This window comes from Pygocentrus nattereri, chromosome 23 (assembly GCF_015220715.1).
Source record: "Pygocentrus nattereri isolate fPygNat1 chromosome 23, fPygNat1.pri, whole genome shotgun sequence".
Taxonomy (NCBI): Eukaryota; Metazoa; Chordata; class Actinopteri; order Characiformes; family Serrasalmidae; genus Pygocentrus; species Pygocentrus nattereri.
In genome coordinates, this window is record NC_051233.1 from 17,423,419 (window position 1) to 17,430,486 (window position 7,068).

A 7,068-nucleotide genomic window follows, 5' to 3' on the forward strand; every position below is an offset into this window, starting at 1 on the left:
TGGAATTAAATAATGTCTATGCTTACATGCATACCCCTACATATGTTCTGCAAGGGGAGATTCAAAATTGTCCATATGGTTGACAGAAAAAATGTTGAGGATACACTTTCAGTATGGGATCTATCTTAATGAGGACGTCTAATTTGTTGATGATTTGAGTATAATGTGTAAAAGTAAGATGTGAGAAACAAAAATGCATTTCTACTGAGACTACAAATATAGAAGTTGCCACAGTTAGCTCACTTGGCAGTATTAAAACACTGCCTAATTTAGATGTATCAAATACATAGTATAAGACAAAGACTCTGAATAGAGCTAAACAAATTTTCTCACATTAAAGTGATATTTCTGTTTGCATAGAAAGGTCAGATCATTGTATTGTTAGCACTTTTATATATAAAACTTCATGACAAGATTGTAATTCTATTATTTATTCATTGAAGTATTTAAAATGTAAAAACTTTGAAATATTTATTTTCAGAACCATCCTTTCAAATGTTCTGTTTGTATGGCGAATGTGGTTTATCTAAAGCCCCACTCCAAAGAATGTTTTTAGCACTTTAAGATCATCATAACTATGTTGAATGTTTGAATGTTTAGTGTGATACCTGCTCTACCATTTACCAAGCAAGAGATAGAGAGTGAGTGTCTTCCTTATTACTGGCTTTCAGTGATTTGCTTAGTTGTATAGATGAAAAACAAATCAAATTGGATAGTATTAGTATTAGGCCAGAATATACTGACCACATGTAGTATTTTATTTCCCCAAATTCCTGAACATACATATGAGTTGGTGACAATGAGCATAACGTTAAGATGCTGTACTGCATGACTCAAACAAAAAACATACTACCATGCTCTGTGGCGTGCCTAGCAGGCCCAGTTTATCTTAATTTTGGATCAAGATGGCAAAAGAAATGAAAGATGAAAGAAGGTTCTTTATTAGGGTACAGATAGATGAGGCTCCAATCACTGCTCATCTGGTTAGTGTTTTAATAGGAATATTGACTAAAGAGACATCTGCATTTAGATATATGGGGAACTGGTCAGGTGACTGGGAATGTCAGTGTACGATGTGATTAAACTGGGTCAGCAAAATCAGTCCAGTTCAAGACTACATAGACCCCTACTTAAACCCCTGAATACAAGGACTGTACATTTGAGAGTTCAGTAGTGCAAAAGCCATAAGCACTGGTCTACAAAGATATGATATGATGAGAAATCCTGGACAAGCAGGCAAGCACATGTGCGGAATACACAAGAAGATATCTGCACTGCGCTTGACCCCTACAGGAAGGGCATCTGATGGCTCTGTTGATGCAGGGGGCATTTTGCATGGTTTGGTCAACGCATATCAATATAAAGCTTCTGTGACTAATCACCTTTATCTATGATAAAACATTTTTATCTTGGTGTGAATGGGCCTATCCAGGATGACAATTCCATTAACAGGGCACAAGGGGGTCAGTGAATGCTTTGGTGAGTATGAAACTGATCTCATATACTATGACCTTCGCAATTACCAAATCTCAATCCAACACATTTGGGAAATTTTGGACTGACATGTTAGACTGCGCTCTTGAACAATATCAAGACACCAATAAAGGGAATAATGGTGTCTCATCTGTCTCGTACAGTTCAAAAGACGCTAAAGCACATTGACGCCGTTGGTGCTCATGGAAGAAGCTTTATTTTTTGTTTAATTTGTCACCTGTCTTTATGTCAAGCACAATGGGAAATTATTTCAGTTTTTTGCTCAGTAGTTTAACATATCGGATACTGAGCTGATTTTGAATTTTTGAGTTCAGCTCTAACACAGCAAGCATTTCCCTTTTCCCTTTAACGCTCCCGTTATTGTGCGTTTCCTTCTGTGGCCACTTGATGGCGACACTTTTCAATGCAAACAAAGACAATGATGTGGAAAGGGCTTGGGTGGTGTTACTTTTGCATTTTTTGGGTCTTTTAGCTCAGTTTTGAACATATTCACATATGTGAATAAAGCTTTTTTTATGTACATATTATTTACATACAACGTTTCACAAGTCTGTGTTTGTAAAATGATATGTAATTGAACATTGATACTTTAAATCAGATACTTAATAACCTCAATGTCCCAGCTAAATTTAGGTATTGCTATGTAGGGTAGATCTACTCTTATTGAGTGAACTGATCTAGCAGCTGTCCACTGTCAGTCTTTAAGGAGCTTAGTTTTTAAGTCAGCAATGGCAGGGTCTGAAATAAATGTAGCTTTGACAGCAAGAACGTGACAGGCTTGGCAGGAGAGATCATATTCCTAGCCCTTCTTATTCGTCAATGCTGAATGCTAGCACACTATTGGAAACAATTGCCCCAAAATACAGTCTTGTATGGAGCATTTTATATGGGTCAGTTACATTTTTGTCAGTATACGTTAATGATTTTGATTTTGTGTACAATATTTTATTTTTTTCTGTTGTCATAGCTTCGAAATTATATAGAGTTAGTGGGCATGATACAATCATATAAAATACTGGGGCATTACTTTTTGTGTTTAAAAAAATTATAGAAATATAGAATTTAACAAGAAACAGCACTCAACAATAATACTACACTAATAGTACAGTCCAATTACAACTGTTGGTAACACACACATTCTTACTAATAGTGCTTCAGTGAAATGAAGTACAACCATTTGATTTACTTGTCAGGACTTAACAACTCACCAGGGACAAAATGCATGACGTGTTTAGTACAGTGAGTGATAAAATGCTTGGTAGCTGGCAGTAATAAATTGTGGCTGTGGGGAAGCCTTGATGAGCTGCTGATCCAAAAGCATTTACAAACTTCAAGCTATTCTTAACTAGCAATAAATACGTGTAATGGACAGAAGGTGTGAAGCTACTGACCTCAGAATTGGCATTATAAAGTTCACAACTTTGCCAAGCCCAGATTGACTACTTAGAATCTTATTTGGTTACTCTGTTGGACTGCCCTGCACACTTCATGAAATATTTCCTAGGTTTGCAAGTGAGATTTTAAAATTCAAAATCACACAATAGTCACAAAACTGTATATATGATACCAATATAAACCATTCACACTGCGGTTAACTATTAAGCTAAAACTTCTAAAGCTCCCACTGAATGATTCCAAAGGAGTAGTATTTTGTTGGTACTCATCGAAAGATACAGCTGTGAGGTTGAATGGTTTTAAAAACTTTGAGAGAATGGGAACAATTAATTTTTTTTCCATTTAAGAATAAATTCTGTTTCACACGTTTTATGTAGTAGGAATTCAAGTATTCCTTTAATATGGTGTGCAAAACTGTAATATGGTTGTACAAACTGTACAACTGTGTCATAGAAACAGTTATATTAATAGTTTGTGCTTTTGAAGACTGGGATGAAGTTACTGGATTGAATTACACACCACATGGAGTTTGTCAAGGGCGTCATGAGTCTGAATACACTTTGCAAGGAGCAAATGTCAGCTATGTCAAGCAGGGTTGGGGGCTTAGCTGGTTATGACTGGACTCAAAACACTTCAGTTCAATGAAACAGCTTTGAATGCAGCATAAAATTGGGCATTACAACACATTTTTCTACACTAAATGTAAACCATATGCTAAGGATCAGTTCATTGAAACAGCTTTGAATAATTATTGATTAATTAATGAATTAATTGATTTTAAGTGATTATATGTATGTCAAGTAAACCATGGATAAATTAAATGAAGCAATATTTCATAGAGTTCCACTGCCCAAGTTAACATGTTTCAAAGAAAATGCATATTATAACTAATAGGCGTTTATTAATCTCTTTGCCTGTCTCATTCATAAACACAATGCTAACACACTATTAGACACATGTGTCACAAAATACTGCCTTGTATGGAGCATGTTTTATTTGTGTGAGATGTATCTTGGCCAATAGCTGTTTTTACAGCTAGCAAAATTTTGTTATTCAGAGTTTCCAAATTATGAAGAACTCGAGGGCATGATATCATAAAAATGTTGGGTATTTTATATTTGAAAATATGTTTAGAATTATTAACATTACTGTAATGTATCATAATTATCATTCCATACTTCAGGTTTGCAGATTCTGTAGATGGCATGTTAAAACTAAACAAGAAACAGTAGTACTGTTACTTCTGTAAGTACACACACAAACACATACATGCTAATAGTACTTCAATGAAATGAAGTATAACTGTTTGATTTACTTGTCAAGGCTTAACAACTCACCAGGGACAAAATGCAAGACATGTATTTAGTACAGTGAGTGATGAAATGCTTGGTAGCTGGCAGTAATAAACTGCGGCTGTGGGGAAGCCTTGATGAGCTGCTTATCCAAAAGCATTTACAAACTTCAAGCTATTCTAAACTAGCAATAAATATGTGTAATGGATAGGTGTGAAGCTGGAAACTGTTGACCTCAGAATTGGCATCATCTTAAAAGTTCACAACTTTGCCAAGCCCAGATTGACTAATCAGAATGTTATCTGTTTACTCTGTTGGACTGGTCTGCACATTTTCACTTTCTGACTGTGGTAGATTTTGTAGAGCATAGTGTTGAGGAACAAGAATTTTTATGGATCCCTATCTAAAGCCCCCAGTGAATGATTACAGAAAAAGTTATTTTATTGTTACACACCAGCAGACCCTGCACACTCAAGCACACTCTGTTTGGTTGAACGATTTTCATCTTAACAATTATCTTCTGTTTCAGATGGGTATTGACATTTGGGTATTGACATTCATTTAACATGGTGTGCATGCAAAACTATGTACAACTGTGACACAGGATCAGTTAGATTAATAGTGTGTGTTTTTAAGACTACGATAAAGATAAAGCACAAGTAAAGTTTTAAATTGCTGCTCAAGTATGCAGTTCTAAAAAATTACACTATAAAATTCATATCAGAACTATGAAACAATTATTCATCTACTGGCCTTTATCTTTGTTCCATTACATTGACAATTACAATTGATGCTTTAGAAAAAATTTAGATTTCTTCAAAGAGAAAACTGTAGATTTTTTCAGAGGGAAAAATTTTATGTAAACAAAGTAACATAAATTGTCAATCTTAAAGCCTGTTGGAAGCCACAGGCACAGGTGTCCAGGTGTTACTATCAAAACACATTAATCACATAGCAAAGCCCTTTTTTGCAGTATATCCTAGATATCAAGATAAGTGACCTAACCTTAACCTAAATTGTATACATTGAAAATGTCTCATGATCATTAACAGAAGCTGTAACGCGGAGCGAGGAGGCGGAAGCATAAGCTAAGATAAGCGAGATTTATTAGGGGAAAATCCAGGGTCATAGTCAAGACAGTCCAGGTTCCAATAATTGATACCAAGTTGAGGGTGGACAGACATAAGTGAAAACTAAAACAAACCACAAAGACAATCCAAACAGCATCAAGACAAACCAATTCAATAAACAAAGACCGGCAAACACAAGGGGCAAACACAGGGCTTAAGTACACAGGGAAAACGAGGGACAGGTGAAAACAATCAGGGGCAGAGTTACAAAGCCAAAACAAATACAGGACTGGGAGGGGTCAATTGTGACAGAAGCACATTACATGAGACTACATAAAGTGCAGCTACATGACAGTGTTAAAGTGCAGACTATATAAATAATATATATAAATAAATTAATACACCAGACTAAATATTAAATACTATGCCAAATTTAATTAGCCTAAATATATGGGTTTTTATTACAGGATTTTAAAATACCAGCTGCCCTTTCCAAAGTGTTAAAATTTCATGATGAATCGAGTAATAGAAATACTCCAAAATTACTTAGAATGAAATCTCATTCCATTCAGAGTTTTTCTTTTTCCTGTCAATTTACCATTCTGGATATATGAGGATATGTTTATTGCATACAACCCCAATTCCAATGAAGTTGGGACGTTGTGCAAAACATCAATAAAAACAGAATATGATAATTTGCCTATCATTTTCAATGTATATTCAACTGAATACACTACAAAGACAAGATATTTAATGTTCAAACATATAAACTTTTTTGTTTTTTCCAAATATTCACTCATTTTGAATTTGATGCCTGCAACATGTTCCAAAGAAGTTGGGACAGGGGCAACAAAAGACTGGGAAACTTGAGGAATGCTCAAAAAACACCTGTTTGGAAAATTCCACAGGTGAACAGGTTAATTGGAAATTAATTGGAGCATTCCTGAAAGGCTCCGTCGTTCACAAGCAAGGGTGGGGCAAGGTTCACCACTTTGTGAACAACTGCATGAGCAAATAGTCCAACAGTTTAAGAACAGTGTTTCTCAATGTGTAATTACAAGGAATTTCGGGATTTCATCATCTACAGTCCATAATATCATCAAAAGACTCAGAGAATCTGCAGAAATCTCTACAAGTAATTGGCAAGGCAGAAAACCAACATTGAATGCCCGTGACCTTCGATCCCTCAGGCGGCACTGCATTAAAAACCGACATCATTCTGTAACGGATATTACCACATGGGCTCAGGAACACTTCAGAAAACCACTGTCAGTGAACACAGTTCATCGCTCCATCTACAAGTGCAAGTTAAAACTCTGCCATGCAAAGCGAAAGCCATATATCAACAACACCCAGAAACGCCGCCAGCTTCTCTGGGCCCGAGCTCATCTGAGATGGACTGACGCAAAGTGGAAAAGTGTCTTGTGGTCTGATGAGTCCACATTTCAAATTGTTTTTGGAAATCATGGACATTGTGTCCTCCGGGCCAAAGAGGGAAAGGACTGTCCGGATTGTTATCAGCACAAAGTTCAAAAGCCAGCATCTCTGATGGTATGGGGGTGTGTTAGTGCCCATGGCATGGGTAATTTGCACATCTGTGAAGGCACCATTAATGCTGAAAGGTACATACAGGTTTTGGAGCAACATATGCTGCCATCCAAGCAACGTCTTTTTCAGGGACATCCTACTTATTTCAGCAAGACAATGCCAAGCCACATTCTGCACATGTTGGTGTGCAGGGCACAGTGCGGGTACACAGTGCGGGTACACAGTGCCTGCCTACAGTCCAGACCTGTCTCCCATTGAAAATGTGTGGT